Source organism: Danio aesculapii, chromosome 25 (assembly GCF_903798145.1).
Source record: "Danio aesculapii chromosome 25, fDanAes4.1, whole genome shotgun sequence".
Lineage (NCBI taxonomy): Eukaryota > Metazoa > Chordata > Actinopteri > Cypriniformes > Danionidae > Danio > Danio aesculapii.
The window spans coordinates 31,811,100-31,833,299 of record NC_079459.1 but is presented as its reverse complement, the minus strand read 5'-3'; the positions used below and the strand labels follow the sequence as shown (position 1 = coordinate 31,833,299).

The 22,200-nt window shown below is 37.8% G+C and overlaps 1 protein-coding gene across 1 annotated transcript in view; it reads left to right on the top strand.

Moving 5' to 3' along the window:
* plxnb2b (plexin b2b) overlaps positions 1–22,200 on the top strand; it is a 327,932-nt gene that overhangs the window by 83,496 nt on the left and 222,236 nt on the right. The window contains exon 2 of the mRNA XM_056451371.1: positions 4,829–4,879. The gene's annotated coding sequence lies outside the window, so the exon portion shown is untranslated. The remainder of the gene's footprint in view (positions 1–4,828; positions 4,880–22,200) is intronic.

Genomic DNA, 22,200 nt, shown 5'->3' with positions numbered 1-22,200 from the left:
ATAAATCTGATTATTACTATCTAAATAAGTAACAGAAATCTCTTAAGAAATCTTTGGCAGGAATGTTAAAGACATTTCAAAAATAAATAGAATAGGCTACAAAAAAGTATGTTTTATGTAATTATCTGTTGTCTTGAACCCGACTCATGGCCGAGAATTTATGTTATTAAGTCTTACCTCCCTGATTCATCATCTCTCCTTTCAGCTTCAATGCAATGCTTAGTCAAAAGAAGATCATCATCATATTATAACTTTAGTTTTACCCACTTGCAAAGCTAGCTGCGTGCTGACAACTCTGCACAAAAGTTACTTCGGTTTCACAGTGCATAAGCGGTGTGTATTTTATCGGCGTGCATGTAAACAACCGGTATTCACACTGGAAGCAGAGCTGCGCGTGTAAGGCGCACGGTAATGGTTTTATGCACGCATGCGTCGGTTTGCTTTCACCAGCGTTCTTTCGGTTTGCGCATGCAAAAGACGTTAAATCTGACCCCTAACGTCTTTATTCTTTCGACTTTGTTTCATTATTATGATTGTCATCATTTTGGTATGTCATAATTTCTAGTGATCATAATTTTTTTTAAAACTCTCATTTATATCTTATGCTATAATTTTGACTTTGTATCATATAATTTTGACTTGGTATGTTAAAAGCTTGACTTTTTAATTTCACTATTAGGAGTTCATATATTTCATAATTTTCACTACCATCATTTTTATTTACTAAATTTCCACTTGGTATGCCTTGATTTCGACCTTCAGTTTCATTAAGATTTTGATTAATTTTGGTATGTCATAATTTTGCCTTTTATAATTTCTTATTATTGGATCTTTCTTTCATTATAGTATTGTATTTTCATATCGATATCTATTAATAACTAATTTTGACTATGTATCTGATGCTGATGAGATATAATTTTGTTGGATAGTCAAACAGCAAACACAGACTTTTACCAATTTCTAGCATTATTGCCTATGTCCTAAAAACATTTGGACCTAAGACTGATCCCTGTGGTACCCCGCAAGTTATGCGAAAGATGGATGGATGGATGGATGGACGGGTGGACGGATGGATGTTTTGGACCACAAGATAGATAGATAGATGGATGGATAGATTTATGGACTGATGGATTGATTGATGGATTAAAGGACAGACGAACGGATGGCTGTTTTGGATCTAAGACAGATCCTTGCGGTATACCACATGTTATACCACATCCGTGATAGATAGATAGATAGATAGATAGATAGATAGATAGATAGATAGATAGATAGATAGATAGATAGATAGATAGATAGATAGATAGATAGATAGATAGATGGATAGATAGATAGATAGATGGATGGATGGATGGATGGATGGATGGATGGATGGATGGATGGATGGATGGATGGACGGACGCTTTGGACCTAAGACAGATCCCTGCAGTACACCACAAGTTATAGATAGATACAGATAGGTCCATAAACATTTGGACATCGTCACAATTTTAACATTATGTGCTCTACACCAACACAATGGATTTGAAATGAAACGAATAAGATGTGCTTTAACTGCAGGCTGTCAGCTTTAATTTGAGGGTCTTTACATCCAAATCAGGTGAACAGTTACAACAGTTTTCACATGTGCCTCTCACTTGTTAAGGGTCCAAAAGTAATTGGGTAATTGGCTTCTAAGCTGTTCTATGGCCAGGTGTGTATTATTCCCTTATTATCCCAATTACAATGAGTAGATAAAAGGTCCAGAGTTCATTTCAAGTGTGCTATTTGCATTTGGAATCTGTTGCTGTCAACTGTCAAGATAAGATCCAAAGAGCTGTCAATATCAGTAAAGCAAGCCATTATTAGGGTGTCCAAAATATGTCCAAATATTTATGGACCTAACTGTAGATAGATGGCCAGATGGATGGATGGATGGATGGATGGATGGATGGATTGACGGACAGACGGATTGATGGACAGATGCGTGGACATTATGGACCGATCCCTGTGGTACACCACAACTTATAGATAGATTGACGGGTGGACGGTTGAATGTTTTGGACCACAAGATAGATAGATGGATCGATAGACAGATGGATAGATGGATGGATTAATGGATGTTTTGGACCTAAGGCAGATTCCTCGGTTACACCTAAAGTTGTAGACAGATAGATTGATGGATGGATGGACATTTTGGACCTAAAACAGTTCCCTGTAGTACACCACAGGTTGTAGATGAATGGATGGATGGATGGACAGACGGACGGTCGGATGTTTTGAACCGAAGGCAGATCCCTGGGGTACACCACAAGTTGTGGATAGATATATGGATATACAGTATGGATGGATTGACGGATGAACGTTTTGGACCTAAGACAGATCCCTGTGGTACACCACAAGTTATAGATAGATAGAAAGAAAGAAAGGAAGAATTTTGACTTCTATTATGACTTATGGCCCTGTCTGTAATTTGCATTATGTAAGTTATATCTTGTACTTTTGTGTGTTTACAAAGTTAATTTCTGTAATTCATTGTAGTGATTCATACATAAACATAATGCAGATGTTTTGTGTACGTTTCTCGCAGCTGTGGTTTGCTTTTAGTGATTCCCACCGCGTAATATTTAAAGAGTCATACTGCTGTGGCTCTTTTCATGCTGTATTATTGTGATGTGTTGATGCTCTGGGAATGACTTGCAGACAGATGCGGTCCAGCTTTGCTCCTTGTTGACGCACTCCTGCTGGGTTTTTTTTTGGCTCTGGTTCCAGTGTGGAAATCGTCACATCCAACACCTGTTCCTCTGCTAAGCACCTTCTTGTCTTCCTGAATGATTTGCTCTCAGGGAAAAATTTCTGCGAGGTTTTTATCTGTTTTCTCCTCATCTCTTTCTTTTTCGCTTAAGCTCATTAAATGTTTCCAAGAGAATAGGAAATCAATGGCGCATATGGTGTGAGAGAACTTTTTTTTCCACTTGATTTGTTTTACCTTGTATTTATCTGTTTTTTCACATATCCGTCCGCTGCTTTTAGTTTGTCAATGTTTGGCGAGATACAAATTTGACTTGAAGCTAAATAGCATAAGATATTCAATGGGTAGATCACTAAAGAATGATTAGGGTGAGTAAATAATGTCATTCAGTATCCACAAAAAACATGAAAAAAATTATCCAAAGGGTTTTTGATTTTTGAGAATACAATTGAAGCCAGAATTATTAGCCCCCCTTTGATTTTTTTTCTTTTTTAAATATTTACATAACAGAGCAAGAAAAAATATTTTCACAGTATGTCTGATAATATTTTTTCTTCTGGAGAAAGTCTTATTTGTTTTATTTCAGCTAGAATAAAAGCTGTTTTTAATTTTTAAAAACCATTTTAAACTCAAAATGATTAGCCCCTTTAAGGTTTTTTCTTTAGTCTATAGAACAAACCATCATTATACAATAATTTGCCTAATTACCCTAACCTGCCTAGTTAACCTAATTAACCTAGTTAAGCCTTTAAATGTCACTTTAAGCTGTAGAGAAGTGTCTTGAAAAATATCTAGTCAAATATTATTTACTGTCATCATGGCAAAGATAAAATAAATCAGTTATTAGAAATGAGTTATTAAAACTATTATGTTTAGAAATATGCTGAGAAAATCATCTCTCCATTAAACAGAAATTGGGGAAAAAAATAAACAAGGGGCTAATAATTCAAGGGGCTAATAGTTCAAGGGGTTTAATAATTCTGACTTCAACTGTATGTAGTGGAGATTATAAGTAGAGAACACTTGATTTAAAAATAAAATTAATGATAATAATAATAATAATAATATAAATAACAATATTAGTAATATAAAATATATAATAATAATGAATAATAACCATAATCATAATAATAATAGTAGTAGTAGTAAAATAATAATATTAATAATATAAAATAAATAATAACAAAAATCATATTTAAAAACAAAATTAATAATAATAAGGTAATAATAATAATAATAATAATAATAATAATAATTATATTTTAAAAATAAAATAATAATATTAATTATATAAAAATATAATAGTAGTAGTAGTTGTAGTAGTAGTAGTAATAATAATAATAATAATAATAAAATTTAAATTAATTAATTTAAATAATATTAAATATATAATATGAAAGTAATAACAATCATTTAAAAGTGAAACAAATAATAAGAATAATAATTTAGAATATAATAATAATATTAATCGTCATAATCATAATTATCATTATTATAATTATAATTATTAAAAATAAAATGATGATGTTGATGATGATGATGATGATGATGATAATGATAATAATAATAATAATAGTAATTATAATAATAATAGTGTTAATAATAATGATAATAAAACCATATTTAATACTTTAAAAATATAATATAGCAATATTAATCACACAAAAAATAAATAAATAATAATAATATTGAAATAAATAATTAATATTAATAGTGTAATAATATTGTAAGCAATAAATGAATAAATATAAAACGTTTAAAATGTACTTTTTTATTTTAGTATTATTACTTCGACATTTAACAATTATATGCTGGATAAGTTGGCGGTTCATTCTGCTGTGGCGACCCCTCATGTATAAAGGGACTAAGCGGAAAAAGAAAATGATTGATTGAACTTCTGTTGTGATGAATTAAAATCAGAGAAAGTTGTGTCTTCACAATGTCGGAATTTGTTGGTTGTTTACTAATTCTGATCTCCACAGTATATTGAATTCAGTCGTACAGTAATACCTCACAAATTTGCTTGTCATAAAAACATTAAGGTCTTTGTATTCAAATGCAAGACTTCTACTGATTCACACTGTATTTCTATTCCAGGTTTTCCACTCCTCCTCCTCCTCCTCTTCCTCTGGGCCAACAGACTGTAAGGTAGGAATATAGTTGATTTCAGATGCACTCTTCATCTTTTTGGCAGACGAGTGCCGGCTTGGCGGCCCGTCCGATGTTTGTAGCCGAAATGGCAATGCAGCACTTGGTTAGGTTCCCGCGTGACCTTTATTCATCCTGACACACATCAGGCTTCTGGATCGCAGCGGGACGAGCTGCTGGAAGGAAAACGAGAATGTGTCTGATCGCTTTAAATGTTCATCATTTTCCCACCTTGTTTAATCTTCCTGGCGGTCTCGCTCTAGCTCTGAGCTGTGGGTTTGATTAGTCAGCCTAGTGGAGGACGACAGAACGCTAGACTGCCTTTTCAAAGTGACTGAAATCAGCTCACGTGAAATGCAATTTAAGTTTATTTACTTACTTTTTACTTCATGTCCTTTGTGCATAAGTTAATCATTTACGACAACTGACCACCAGTGTGACTGGGTGTATTGTGTTTATAGCAATCTCAGAAGAAGTCATCAAAGAGATGCATCGCTGTTTTAACATATTGTAGCTACTTAAGGAGTCAAGTCAAGTCAGCTTTATTGTCATTTCAACAGTTTACAGTGCAGTACACAGTGAAGCGATACAATGTTCCTCCAGGACCAAGGTGCTACATGAAAACAACATAAATTGACAACATAACACAGGACTACACACTACTATAAAAATGAAGAAGAATGAACTAAAATAAGATAAGATGAGCTAAAATAAAAATCAGATTAAGAGCGCAAAGTGTGGTCTGTGCAACATTTAGTGCAAATAAGACAGGACAGACATGACAGGACAAGAGACAGTAACGCCGACCAGTACACTTCGGATGTTGTGCAAATAGGAATAGGCAATATATTGAGAAAATGGTGAACATATCTATCTATAACACAACTTGCGGCGTAGAGCAGAAATCTGTCTTAGGTACTATTTCTATTTAGGGAATAGGCAATGTTTGGCAATTGGTGAACTGTCCATCCATCAGGAATTTTACATCCATGTCAAATCCTGTCCGGCCTTCCATCCTTGAATGTTAAATCCCATCGGTCCATCCATCCATGTCAAATCCTGGCCATCCGTCCGTATGTCCATCCATCCATTCATCCATGTCAAATCCTGTCCGTCCATCCATCCATCCGTCCGTCCGTCTATTCATGTCAAATCCTGTCCGTTCATCCATCAATCCATCTGTCCGTTCATGTCAAATACTGTCTGTTTGTCCGTCAATCAATCCATGCATGTTAAATCCCACTTGTCTGTCCATCCATCCATTCGTCCATCCATCCATCCCACCATGTTTGTCAAATCCCATCCATCCATCCATGTCAAATCCCAGCTGTCCGTCCATCCATCCATCCGTCCATCCATTTGTCTTTCTCAAATGCTGTCCGTGCTTCTGTCTGTCTGTCCGTCTGTCCATCCATCCATCCATGTCAAATCCCGTCCGTCCATCCATCCACGCAGGTCAAATCTCATCTGTCAGTCCATCCATCCATCCATGTCAAATCCCGTCATGGCATCCATCCATGTCAAATCCTGGCCGTCCATCCATCCATTCATCCATCCATCCATCCATCCCACCATGTTTGTCAAATCCCATCCATCCATCCATGTCAAATCCCAGCTGTCCGTCCATCCATCCATCCGTCCATCCATTTGTCTTTCTCAAATGCTGTCCGTGCTTCTGTCTGTCTGTCCGTCTGTCCATCCATCCATCCATGTCAAATCCCGTCCGTCCATCCATCCACGCAGGTCAAATCTCATCTGTCAGTCCATCCATCCATCCATGTCAAATCCCGTCATGGCATCCATCCATGTCAAATCCCGTACGTCCGTCCATCCATCCATGTCAAATCCTGGCCGTCCATCCATCCATTCATCTATCCATCCATGTCAAATCCCTGTTCTGTTCTGTCATGTTCATCCATTCATGTCAAATCTCAGCCATCCGTCTGTCCAACCATCCATCGATGTCAAATCCTGTCTGTCCGTCTGTCCGTCCATCCATCTATGTCAAATTCCGTCCATCCGTCCATTCATCCATGCGTGTCAAATCCAGTTTGTCTGTCCGTCCATCCTTCCGTCCATCCATCCAAGTATGTCAAATCTTGTACGTCCATCTAGCCATGTATTTCAGGTCCCCTCCATCCATCCATTCATGTCAAATCCTGTCTGTCCATCCATCCATCCATGCAGGTCAAATCCCATCCGTCCTTCTGTCCATCCATCCATCTATGCAGGTCAAATCCCATCCATCCATACATCCATCCATGTCTAATCCCGTCTGTCCGTCCATCCATCCATCCATCCATGTCAAATCTCATCTGTCCATCCGTCCATGTCTAATCCCGTCCGTCCGTCCGTCCATCCATCCATCCATGTCAAATCTCATCTGTCCATCCATCCATTCATTCATCCATCCATGTCAAATCCCGTCTCTTCATCCATGCGTGTCAAATTTCGTTTGTCTGTCCGCCCATCCATCCATCCACCCATCCAACCATCCAAGTATGTCAAATCGGTTTGTTCATCTATCCATGTATTTCAAGTCCCCTCCGTCCATCCATCCTTGTCAAATCCTGTCTGCCGTCCATCCATCCATCCATCCATGTCAAATCCTGTCCATCCATCTATTCACCCATCCATATATCCATCCATGTCAAATCCCATCCATCCATCCATTAATGAATGTCAAATCTCTTCCATCCATCCATCCATCCATCCATCCATCCATCCATCCATCCATCCATTCCTCCATTCATTCATTCATTCGTTCATTCATCAGTAAAGACAAATCTCATCCAACCACCCATTCATCCATCCACCCACCCACCAACCCGTCTGTCCATCCATAGATCCATCCATCCGATAACTTGTGGTGTATCTATCACAAATTCAGAAATAATTGATCACCACATCAACTGAACAGAATTATATCAGTTTGCTTATTGGAAGTCATTTCTAGACTGTAGTAAAAGATTACAAAGACGGAACAAAACCTGTGCTGAGTCGTTCACAATCAAACTCAAGTTTGTGTATTAAGTAAGCAAATCGAGTGCGTTTTGACTTTTCCTTTGCAACTTTAATCCATCTTTGTCTCCGCGAGCTTGGCTCGATGTGATGTACTATAACCTGAGCGTGTAAACACACACACACATGCACAGCCTCAGCACTTTCCAGTGTTCTGGCCGTATTTCAGGCTTCTGCTCTGCTATCAGCACTGAAGCAGCTTCGCTCTCGCTGTTCGGCCAAGCCTGGGAAACAATACATGCTGTTATTTATTTATTATTTTCAGAAAGAGGCCGTTTGTCGCTGTGTGTATGTGTATGTGCTTGTGTGTGTGTGTGTGTGTGTGTGTGCGTGTGTGTGTGTGTGTGTGTGTGTGTGTGTGTGTGTGTGTGTGTGTGTGTGTGTGTGTGTGTCAAGCTGTCGGGCAGGTCCAGGCACGGCCCATTGTGGGGAATAATGGATGCTATGGCCGCTATCAGAAGAGTTATCTCTCTCACACACACACATACGGGGCTTGAGGAGCCGGTGATAAATGACTTTGAGACTCGCTGTCTACGATCAATAAACCACTAGCAGCAGATGAGTGAGACCGAGCTGCGTTTCTACTTTACTTCTTCTCCATCTGCTCCGCTTTGGCTCCTTTAGACACTCGTTTTCTCCTCTCATCTCTCATTCTCTTCCCATCTGCGCTCTCTTTTGCTGCTATGCTCTTCTCCTGTCTTATCTGACTTTTGTCTCATTATTGTCTGTCCTTGACTGTTTAACTTAGCTTGTTGTTCGTTTCTTGTTTTGTCTTGCTCTTATTTGTATGTTTGTCGTGTCAATTCGACAACTGGAATTGAGGGATAGTTCAATCAAAAATGAGAAGTCTGTCATCATTTACTCACTTATGGACTTGTTTAGAGTTATTTCTGCTTTTGAATACAGAGCTCAGTAGTTAGCAGGTTCGATGGTTCGAGTCCCAGCAGGGCCAGTTGGCGTTCCTGTGTGGAGTTTGCATGTTCTCCACCTATAGGCTGATGAACCTATAGGTTCATCCAGAATCTCTCAGTTTTCTCAGAAATCACATTATATAACCTGAAACACTTTTGTGTAGCTGCTAACAACTATAAGCGGCTTACCTTGCCATTAAAGCGTTGATATCACTCCCACATCTCCATTGATTAAAAATAAGGCTGTGATATACGTAAACCCACCAACATTAATCATCATGATTCTTGGAATGACTTACCGGCGAAAGAAAAAAACAAAACGTTTTTAGCCACATTAGCCGCTAAAATTAGCCACATTAGCCACCATCAATTAGTGCAAATGCAGTAATTTCGCTGTAGTTTTTGTCAGTATTTTGATATGACCAAATTTGTGACCTCCTAGTTTTGTCTCAGTTTTTCTTCTCTTGTTTCATTCTTGAGGTCTTCAGGTCTCATTTCATCTCTTCTTTTCTCTTCTAGTTCTTTCACATTCGTCCTCTTCTCTCATTTTTCACATTTTAATCTCATCCCATTTCTTCCAATTCCTTTTTTATCTCGTTTTCACATTTCATCTAACCTCTTCTCACTTCATCTCGTCTTATTTTCTCTTGTTTTCACATCCTGTTGCTTCTCAGAGTTTCGTCTTTTGTTCCCTCATTTCATGTTTTCTCATCTCATCTGGTTTATCGTCTAGTTTTACATTAGTTTCTCATGTTTTCTCTTGTGTCCTTGTTTCATCACACTCTCATTTCTTGCTTTTTGTGGATCTTTGGTTCTCATTTAATCTCTTTTCTTTTAAAGTCTTTTTCATTTCTCACTCGTCTCAGCACATTGTTTTCTCTGTCACATTTAATCGACTCATCTCTCCTTTTTTCTCATTTCTTTGTCCTGTCTCTGATCATCTCATCATTTTGTGGCTTTCTGGTCTCATTTTGTGCCTCTTTATCTCTTCATTTCTCATTTCAGCTCTCATTTTCACATATTGTAATGTTGATTTCTCATCTTTTCTTGCATATACACAGCAGAACGTCAACATGAGGTCAGATTGACGTTATCACAACGCCATGGGGACGTTGCATTTTGTTTTGGAAATGAAAATCAGGTTGACGTCAGAACATTAGGCCAACGTCATTGTCTAACATCCAACCTAAAATCAACCAAATATCAACGTTTATTGATGTTACAGCTTGACGTTGTATGGACGTTACCACTATGACATCTATCAGATGTTGGATTTTGGTTGCCATACCTGATAAATAAATGCCAGTATTTGACGTCAATATGACGTTGCATTAAGATGTTGGCTCGAAATGATTTTGGTCACTTTCCAACACAACCTAAAATCAACCTAATATCAACATCTGATGTTACAGCTTGACGTTATATGGACGTTACCACTATGACATCTAGCAGACGTTGGATTTTGGTTGCCATACCAGATGAATAAACGTCATTATTTGACGTCAGTATGATGTTTGTTAAAGATGTTGGCTTGATGTTGGATACTGGTCATTTTCCAACACAACCTAAAATCAACCAAATATCAACGTCTAATGATGTTACAGCTTGATGTTGTGTGAACGTTACCACTGTGATGTTTATTAAACATTGGATTTTGGTTGCCATACCTGAGGTATAAATGTCGGTATTTGACATCAATATGATGCTGGTTGATGTTTTCTCGACATTGTATTTTGGTCACTTTCTAACACAACCTTAAATCAATCAAATATCAACGTCTAATGATGTTACAGCTTAATGTTATGTGGATGTTACCACTAAGACGTTTATCAGACATTGGATTTTGGTTGCCATACCTGACAAATAAATGTCAGTATTTGACGTCAATATGACGTTGGTTGAAGATGTTAACTCGACGTTGGATATTGGTCACTTTCCAACTCAACCTAAAATCAACCATATATCAACATCTAATGATGTTACAGCTTGACGTTATGACATTACCACTATGATGCCTATCAGACGTTGGATTTTCTTTGCCATGACCTGACGAATAAATGTCAGTATTTGTTGGCTCAACGTTGGATTTTGGTCACTTACCAAGACAACCTAAAATCAACCAATCATCAACATCATTTGACGTCATTATTGGACATCAAAATAACATTGTCCTTAGACTCTGGCTAGACATTTAATTTTTGGTCACCTGACATCTCGACCTAAATCTAATCTAATATTAACAAACTATGATGTTGTGTGGCTGCTGGGTATTTATTTTGACTGTGCTGGTTTTATTCCAGTTTCTCGTCATTTTTGGCGTTTTGTCTCATTTCGGTTGATCTTGTCTTTTTCAATTTATATCTCGCTCGTCTCCACTGCCATTGTTTTCACATCTCACGTCGTCTCCTCTTTCCTTCATCTTGTTTCTTTTCTCACGTCTTTATCTTGTCTCTGCTTGTTTTGTCACAGCTCGGGTTTCTTCTCTCGCCTCTTTCTTTCCCAGATTTCCACCCTGTGTCTTTTCGAGTCCTTCACCGTGTGTTTTCTCAACTCTTCTTTCACCATCTTGCTTTTTTCTTACTAGTGTGAAGTCCAGGACCCTGTGAAAGTTGTGATTTCCTTTTCTGTCTTTATTAACCCCCACCCCCAGAAAAAAGTACATTTCATTTAATAGTTTATTGTATTTACTACTTACTTTTAAGTAGTTGCAAACAATTTATATGGTCTGAATCTAAACAAATTAGTTTATTTATTAATTTAATTATTTATTTATTTATCTGGAAATATTTAATGTTGAGTTTAATTTTAGTAGTAATCTAAGTAATAATAAGTGAAGTTTAATTTTAAACTAATTTCGAGAGGAGCATGTTCTCATGATTGACCCAGCTGGTCTACATTAGCTAATCATGATCCTCCAATCAAAGGATCCCAAGTCACTATATATATCCTCATTTCCTTTCTACAACTATCTCCGTCTGGAAGAAACCCCCCTCCTCCCCTTTCTTCCAATTTATCCAGAATGGGCGGGACGGTGGCCCGGTGACTAGCACTGTTGCCTCACAGCAAGAATACCAATAGCTTTGGGTCTTCACTGGGCCATCTAGTGTGTTTCTGTGCGGAGTTTGCATGTTCTCCCCGTGTCCGCGTGGGTTTCCCCCGGGTTCCCCGGTTTCCTCCTACCATCCAAATGTTCTCTGTATTATAGATTAAATAAGCCTAAATCTTTTTTCCAATGTCTTACTCTCAGGAAGTTCACCTTGGCCTCAGCAACGGGGGAGTTTCAGATCGACCTGAGCTCAGTCTCCCCTCGCCCTGTGAAAGGAGGGAGCCCTGGGATCCCTTGAGCTCAGGGCTCTCTCCCGGGACAGCACGCCAAACAAGCTATGTATAAATCGTGAGTTAAGTGTGAACTCTTGAAAGTCCCTTTAAGAAAAGTAATTTCACTCGACAGCCATCTTTGAACGCCTCTCGGTCTGTATGCTTAGGCATTCTGTCTGCATGGAGAAACATTCAATTCTCCAAAACTACCAAGTTGCCAAGACAAACAAACTTGCCAAGCTTACTATAACATTACATATTTGGAATCATCAATTAAATTGAACAACAACTGTCTCATAATTTTCGTTTCTAAACCTTGGAATCAAACCAAATTGACATTTTTTTTCAGATTCAAGCTAATGCACAAAGGAACGAGATCACGACACCAACCTCATTTATGGCCGTTCTACACATGATCATCCTCTGGATATTGATCATCAGATCTCGCTACTCTTCTGAAGTAGTCCACAACTTAGTCTTGATGGTGAATCTCCTCCAGAAGGGACAGCGACTATTTGTTTACAAGTCGTTGGGCGTTTGAGTAGCTGCTGCTGTCATGTGATCATGTGATGTCACTGTTTTACACAGATTACAAAACCAAAAAACTTTTGTTTCCAAGTGTAGTTGGTTCGTTTAAAAGTACAGATTTCAAGCTTTACGTGGATATATTTATTATGTCTGTGAAGCAAGTATTCGCTGAGATTCCAGCGCATTTGTTGACACCAAAAACTGTCGTAAAAGAACATGACTTGTCTGAGCTTCTCCCCTGGAGAATCATCAGTCTATATCGATGATAGGCTTCTTCATTTGCCATATTGACCATTCAAAACTATACGAGTGACGCATCTTGTGTATTCTAGAGTGGTTCTCAAACCTTTTTTTTCATCAAGTACCTCAGAAAAAATTGTCCCTCCAAGTACCACCATAATGAGCAGTATTGAAATACAGTAGCGTAGTAGGCCCAGTAAAGCAGCTACAGCTCTGTACAGTTCAAAAATGATGCAGATTAATCCTGTTATTAAGAATAGGTATTAGTGTCAGCCACTTTAAACATTATAAATAGTTTGAACATTAACAATGTACTGTGCTTATATGTATAAAAAAAATTTAAAAGGTCAACATGGAAATTAAAATGTGCTTTTAAAAGGTAACAGTAGTAGGTTACTGTTCTTAAAAAGTAAAAAAAAAACAACAACTCATGAACTTAAATTTAAAGTATTAACATATAGTGGCCTATTTATCAACACCTGGAAATGTTGCCTGGACCTGATAAATACAGGCTATATGTCATCATATCAATATATATTAATAATTTTTGATACATTTTTGAATATATGTTGCATGTACATATGACATATTTGATTCCTCCGCATACCACTAGTAGGAAGTCAACGTACCACTAGTGGTACACATACCACAGTTTGAGAACCACTGGTCTAGAGTCTTTATTAATAATCAACGCGCATCTTATTTATTTATTTTTAAAAATGCAAGTTAATGTTTTCCATTTACAGTTGCATTTAATTTTACATTTGTATTAATTATTAATACATTTATTGATATTATTAATTACATTTAATTACTAATTGATAGGCCCACACGGAATCTGCGCGTGCAGAATTCCGCAGATTTTCCACAGATTTCTGCAGATTTTTAGCCCATCATTAATTCTGTTTATTTACTTGAGTAAATGTGTGTAAATCTATATTTATTCAGTTTTTTAATTAATTATAGTGATGTTATTGACTAATATGAAATTGTTGATATGATTTATGTACAATGCAGTTTGTACAGTAATATTTTCTGTCTTTTAGTAGAGATATTATATGAGAGACTTGCTTTGTTTACAAAATAAAGTGAATCTAATTGCATTTGCATTTTAAACATTAAATAAACGTTTAAAAGATATTATTTTTATTTCACATATTAAGGTTTTAGATATGATACTCTCAAAATAATTCCACAGAAAACTGCAGATTTTTACCAAAATTCTCCGCAGAAATAGCAAAAAAACGTCCGCAGATTCCGTCTGGCCCTACTAATTGATTTAATTTAATTGATTTAAATTGTATGTATTAATTACACGAATGTATTAATTAATCATAAATGATAATAAAGTTACTAGAAAGTTACTAGGTAATCACATTTTTTTCTTAATTCTCTTGAATTTAATGTAAGAAAATGTATTATTCCGTAAGAATTCTAGTAACTTTATTGTTATTGTTGTTATTATTAGTAGTAGTAATATTTAAATAGTCTTTTATTTAGGTAATATTTACAAAATTGGCGACACGGTGGCTCAGTGGTTAGCACTGTCGCCTCCCAGCAAGAAGGTCACTGGTTTGAGCCCCGGTCGTGCCAGTTGGCATTTCTGAATGGAGTTTGCATGTTCTCCCCATGTTGCTGTGGGTTTTCTCCAGGTGCTCCAGTTTCCCACACACAGTCCAAACACATGCGCTATAGGTGAATTGCATAAACTAAACAGTCTGTAGTATATGAGTGTGTGTGAATGTGTGTATGGGTATTTCTCAGTACTGGGTTGCAGCTGGAAGGGCATCCGCCGCGTTAAACATATGCTGGAATAGTTGGCAGTTCATTCCGCTGTGGCAACCCCTGATAAATAAGGGACTAAGCCGAAGGAAGATGAATGAATGAATGAAATCACAGATCTTCAGTAGTTTTATTTGTGTCTCCTCGTGTTTTGTAACGGCTCTTCTTTTCTCTTTGTCATCCTCTGTGCTCATCTCTGATCTTCTCTCAGCTTATAAAGCACCATTGTGGTCATATAGGACTGCTTTGAGCTGCGCATGTCCGTCTCACACACACACACACACACACACACACATGCATTATTGTTCAATTACTAACACTCAGATGCACAGAATGGCTCAGATGTGCTGTGTGTATGTGTGTGTGTGTGTGTGATAGTGTTTCCAGCTGTAGGGATTGATCGCAGAATGAGAGTGTAATGGGAGACGAGCTCTCATCTCAACTCTCACTGGAACAGAACAGAGATTTGGTTACAAACACCAGGCGTATGACACGCACACACACATGCACACACGCACAGCAGCACGTGTGATCGCAAATCTCCAGACAGCGTCACACATCTTCAAAAGGAAAATTGTGAATGCTAATCAGATGTTTTTGTCTATTTCTGGCATGTGAAGACTCTAATGCTCTCACTAATTAAAGCCTCCATAATAAACCTCCTCTGTTCTGTCTCTCTCTCACACACACTCACATGCACACACGCACGCACACACTTGCACTCACAAACATAAACACATACACATGCTCACACACACACACACTCACACATACACACGCAAACACACACACACACGCACACACACACACACGCATGCACACACACACACGCACACACACACTCGCATGCATACTCATGCACACACTCACAAATACACACACACACTCAATGGGCACACACACTTACACACACACACACAGATACACACATTCACAAATACACACACTCATGCACACTCACGCAACATACACTCACACACACAATTGCACTTAAACACACTCGCATGGACAAATGCACACACACACTTAAACATACAAACATAAACACAAACATAAACACATACACACTCATGCACACACTATCAAACATGCGCACACACACACACACACACACACACACACACACACACACGCAAACTTGCACTCAAATACACAAACACACACGCATGCACATTCATGCAACATAGACATACATGCACACACACACACACAAGCGCTCACAAATACACACACGCACTCACACTTACAAATACACACACACGCACTCATGCACACTCATGCAACATTCACACAGATACACACACACACACACACACACACACATACACACAATTGCACTTATTCTCACTTGCACTCACAAATACACACGCACTCAAACATACACACACGATGCACACACACACACACACACACACTTGCACTGAAAGATTTACACATGCACTCACAATTGCAAATACATACACTCAAGCAAATTCTTACGCAACACACATGTACACACACACATACAAGCACACACCCACACAATTGCACTTACACTCGCAAATACACACACACACTCTTAAACATAAACATGATGCACACACACACACACACACACACAATTGCACTCACATACAAATACATGATGCACACATATACACACAAATACTCACACACACACAAACACTCACACAATTGCACTTACACTCAACAATTAAACACACACACACATGCACACTCACGCAACATAGACACATGCACACACACACACACTCGCACTCACAAATACACACTCACAAACATGCACACACGCATGCACACACATTCACACATGCACACACACACTCACATGCACCTTGTAATTGTGTGGGCATGTTTCTGTGAAGGTGTTTTTGAAGAGTGACATTTTTTGTCCGATATGTCCTCGTGACATGTTTTGTCTCATAACTTCTCATTCTCGTCTCTCATTTTCTGATTTTTATTCGAAAGACTTCTTCGCTTCTTCTCGTCTTGCATTCTGGCTTCTTCGTCTCCCAGATCGTGTCTTGTCCTTCTTTTCTCAATCTCTCCTCTCTTCATTTTTCATGTGTTTTTCTGCTATGGCTGTGCTCCATTGCACCTGTTGCTGTCAGTGTGAGTGTATGAAACTGTGTGCGCGTGTGTGTGAGTGTGTGTGTGTGTGTGTTAGCTGTACACCTCTGCCTAAACAGCATCAGACCTGCCAGCAAAGAGTTTGTGTGTGTGTGTGTGTGTGCCCTCAGCTGTCACACACAATGACCCTCTGCTCTAATGAAGGCAGGGTCAGGATAGTGTGTGTGTGTGTGTGTGTGTGTGTGTGTGTGTGTGTGTGTGTGTGTGTGTGTGTGTGTGTGTGTGTGTGTGTGTGTGTGTGTGTGTGTGTGTGAAGGTAGAGAGCAGCTAATTGGTGGATCTGCCAGCGCTGTGTGTGATTGAAGCATCAGGCTCTCCTGTTTCACCTCAGAGGAGAACACACAAACACACACACAAACACATCTGCAAACACACTCATAACATTCAACATATTGGAACAAATCAAAATAAGCCAGAAACACAATTTCGGTGCAATAAAAACCCTCCTGAAATTCTAATCTGGTGTTTTTCTTAGCCCAGAAAGCATTGTTTGTTTTTAAAAGATGTATAAAAGATGTGTAATAGATGTCTAAAATATGTGTAATAGATGTCTAATGGATGTGTAATCGATGTCTAATGGATGTGTAATAGATGTCTAATAGATGTATAAAAGATGTCTAATAGATGTCTAAAAGATGTCTAAAATGTGTCTAATAGACGTCTAAAAGATGTCCAATAAATGTCCAACAGATGTCCAAAAGATGTCGAATAGATGTCTAAAAAAATGTCCAATAAATGTCCAACAGATGTCGAATAGATGTCTAAAAGATGTCTAATAGATGTCTAAAAGATGTGTAATAGATGTCTAGTAGATGTCCAAAATATGTCTAATAGATTTCCAATAGATGTCCAATAAATATCCAACAGATGTCTAAAAGATGTCATAGATGTCCAATAGATGTCTAATAGATTTCTAATAGATGTCCAATAAATGTCCAATAAATGTCCAACAGATGTCCAAAAGATGTCCAATAGATGTCTAAAAGATGTCCAATAAATGTCCAACAGATGTCCAAAAGATGTCCAATAGATGTCTAAAAGATGTCTAATAGATGTCTAAAAAATGTCTAATAGATGTCTAAAAGATGTGTAATAGATGTCTAAAAGATGTGTAGTAGATGTCTAATAGATGTCCAAAAAATGTCTAAAAGATGTCTAATAGATGTCTAATAGATGTCCAATAGATGTCTAAAAGATGTCTAATAGATGTCCAATAGATGTTTAATAATGAAGAAAAAATAAAGTAGTGACTGCGGGTTGAAGGAAAGTAGTGGAGTAAAAGTACTGATACAGCACTAAAAATGTACTCAAGGAAAAGTCAAAGTATACATTTTTAAAACTACTTATTAAATGACAATTCTTGAGAAAAACTACTCAATTACAGTAGTTTGAGTATTTGTAATTTGTTACTTTACACCACTGCCAAAACTAGACTAGTCATCAAATAAACAGAAATGAATGACTACACAAATAAAGTCTGTCTAATCTGTCTATTTGACGACTAGTCTATTTTTGGACTATTCTTAGATGTCTATTAGATTTTCACTGACAGCCCAGGTTTAGCCTTGTGTTAGCCTAGCTGTCTACATTTAGATGTCTATTAGACGTCTATTACACATAAAATTGCTTGCTGGGACAGTACATGATTTTCAAAACACCCCCTGATTCATTCATCAGAGTTCGGTTTCATCATTTGGTTTCACCCGCCGTCCTGAATGTCATCATTTCATTAATATAATATGCACATTTTCATGCCCGGGCCAAAACTCTTGACATTTTGGACTTGACGTGGTTTTATGTACTTGATTTAGGCTGATTTCATACTTGGAGATTTGTCCTGAATGTCATGATTTAATTAATGTAATATGCATATTTTCCTGCTCACGGTTATATTGGAGTAGAGGAGATTTCTCATTTGAATATATTTGCATTTTCGCAGTACGTTCAGCAAAAGCGCCGCTCTGCGTGTAATGTTTTGTTGGTATATGCAACGTAACAATCGCATGAATAAAACAGTGACTTTGGCATCCTCTCAACCCTAATCATTGCGTAGATTGTGTTGCAAACAGCTGCTGCTTGTATTTTTGCGCTATGTTAATGATTCGCCTCTGCCAGAAATACCATGTGAACAAAGACCAAGGAGCTCGGTTTTTAGCCCAAGTATCAAAGCAATGAGTAAAATATGTTCCCAGGTTGCTTTGCTGATGGGTTCATGAGAGTTTGCGTGATTTGTATGATTCTGAAACTTGATTCGAGAGTAAACACAATCGTTTTTTTGTGGTTTATTTTTGTTATTGAGAGGTAGGAGCACTGAATATTTACATATTCATCTAAATCACATTAGTCAAACTCAGTTCCTGGAGGGCCGCAGCTCCGCACAGTTTAGTTCTAACCTTAATTAAACACACCGGATCAAACCAATTAAGTCCTTCAGGCTTGATTTTACAGGTAAGTGTGTTGAAGAAAGGGCTGGAACTAAACTGTGCAGAGCTGCGGCCCAGGAACTGAGTTTGACACCCCTGATCTGAATGTTTGCTCTCAGTATTTCGAAGGCATGTTGTTTGTTAGAAAAGTCTTTCCAACTTTTTTTTTTTGCTTTTAATCAAAGAAGGAAAGGGTTTAATCAGAGAAGGCTGTGTTAAAGTTTAAAAACTTTGTAAAAAGAAATTAAAAAGTCTTAAAAGTCCTGTGAAGTGCTTTGAAATGTGCATTTTTGATTCCATGTTTGACGTGATCTCAATTGAAACAAGAAGAAAGGGCGGGACATAAAGTAGCTCCTCCCTTTTTAAAAATCAACCAATAGCGTGCTTTTATGACCACTCTGCCAGTGAGATTCGTTGAGATCAAGCGCATCAAATGAAAAGCAAATGAGAAGCGTCTTGAAAGGGGTGGAGCATGTCCGATACTAGAGAGCATTTGATTGGTCAAGATTTGATGAGAAACTGAAGTATGAGGTGATGTGAAAAAAACTTTGATCCATTTAGGTGGAAAATGCCTGCCATTTTGAGTGTTGTTGTGCACACTCACATTGTAGTACTTTATTTAGTTACGAGGCAAGGTGTACCCACACTAGACTATCCGAACCGTGCCCAGACGCGATGCACTCTCGTCTGGTTTGTTTGACACGTGTTGGGCAGCCCTGGCCCGGTTGGAAGAGGTGTGCCAGAGCACAGTTGGGTTGGGCTTTGGCATTACGCTTGTAATGTGACTGCAAAGCACGCCTGAGCGTGAAACTGAAGATGTGAAATCACATTTATTAATCATTATTACTTTTCAACAATTTCAAACTGTCATAGTTTATTAAAGATGCAAACCCCTCGCTGCATGTCAGCTGCCACCTTCAGCAAACCTCCTATATGCTGTGTTTACACCAGGGGTCTCAAACTCAATTTACCTTGGGGCCTCTTAAGGCCAAGTCTGAGTGAGGCTGGGTTTTCCCCAGGTAATTAATTATATTATAAATGATTCATTTTAATTTGTTTAATTTTTCATCTTATTTTGTGTTAAAAAATAAAAATAAAAAGATTTCAGAAAATAAGAATAGTTTTAAACACAAAATAAGATGAAAAAATAAACAAATTACAAATTAAATTAGCATTAAATAATAATAATAATAATAATAATAATAATAATAATAATTAGATTTACTGTTATCCACTGTGCTGGTGTCACAGGAAAAAGCAACACTGTGTTGTTGATATTTGTTTTGACTACTTTTACATTATTTCAAATGTGTAATGCAAATGCAAATACAATGCAGGTAGAGCGATGCAGATGACCCACAAGTAACGATGAGATTCTATTATTGCTCTACGCAGCATAATACCTGCAACCAAAATGGTGGATCTGTTCGTAAGTGGCTGAGGGGCGAGGGGACAATCGCGCCCCGGCACACTTCCAGTCAACCACGCCTAGTGTGAGTATACCCTAAATGTCAGCGATGAGCTTGAGTAAAAGATTTGTCCTTGTGCACACAGGGCTTAAAGAAAAACTGCTTTTCGGGCCCCCAAAACTTTAGTTGTGTAAAGAATGGCCAAAATATAGCCGAAAAACTATATAAGCAGAATAAATGGAGCAGAAACGCTAAACGCTCTGATTTTTTCAATATCGTGCAACCCTAGTGCACTGTAGAATCTACTGTAAATTACTGGCAGCAGTTCGCTAGTAACTTGCTGTAAATTAGGGATGAACCAATACCATTTTGATACCAAAATTCTGAGTATCGATCGGTAAAGATCCGATCCCGATACTGATACTGTGCCTTTTTTAATTTATTTTTTTTTTTTCCAAGTGTAATATAGTTTCTATAGCACTGGTGTTAAACTCTTTAGTAAAAATAACAGACAGGCCTACTATACATAACAGACCACACAATCTAACTAAAAACATGATGCTTGCTGTAATCTAGGCCAGGGGTTTTAGGACACACAGAGCTTTTAGGACAGTTATTTCACATACTTTTATTGTATAGCATACAGCATATGCTATGTCAAATTAATGAAGATTAATGAATGAATTACTAAAACAAACAAATACAACTGTAACACACAATAATTGTATACACACACTCACTATTGACCTTATTCTTCAATGCATAAGTGCGCTTGTTTTTGCGATTGTTTTAGAACCTCCGATTCAGCTGCATATGGGAGTAATGACTAGGAATAATAAACGGCAGAAAACGGTCACACTACCTACTCTACAAACAAGTGTTTGCTTGACAATACAGACAATCAGAATAATATAATAAGAAAATATCAGTTTGCAACACCAAGCAGCAAAACGAGCCGTTTTTAACATCTAAAAATGAATGGAAGGGAATGAGACTGGTGAATGGAAGTCTCGAGCCGAAGTGATTCAAATGGCTGCGCCCACTCGTACGCGGAGAATAAGGTGAATACAGACTCTAATGGTATACGTTATCCATATTCCTTTTGGAGCCACAATATTATTAAAACAGCTTCTTCTATTGATGTCCCTTAAGGTAAATATTAAATTGCCATTGCTGTCTATTGAAGGTGTGTGCGTGCTGTCAATGACGATCGGGGAGGGTGAGGGGCAGTGAATCAGCTACATCAGTGGCACCAATCAATCAACAATAATTTAGTGGCTGCTTTTTATTTATTTATTGAATTTAGAGAATGGTGAATTTACCTAAGTACATTCAAATGAATAATATCAGCAAAACTATATTGGGATGGCCACAGGGTTTACACAGGGGTGGCCTCTTGGGGGCGCACCTGACACAGAGGCGGGAAGCGCTGAGCTGAACATGAATTTAACCACGTGAATATTCATCTGTACTTCACATTAAACTGTAGAATGGCTTCAGAACATTTGGGATATAGTAGGCCTACATAACAATTTTCTAGTGCCTTATAATAGGCTAGC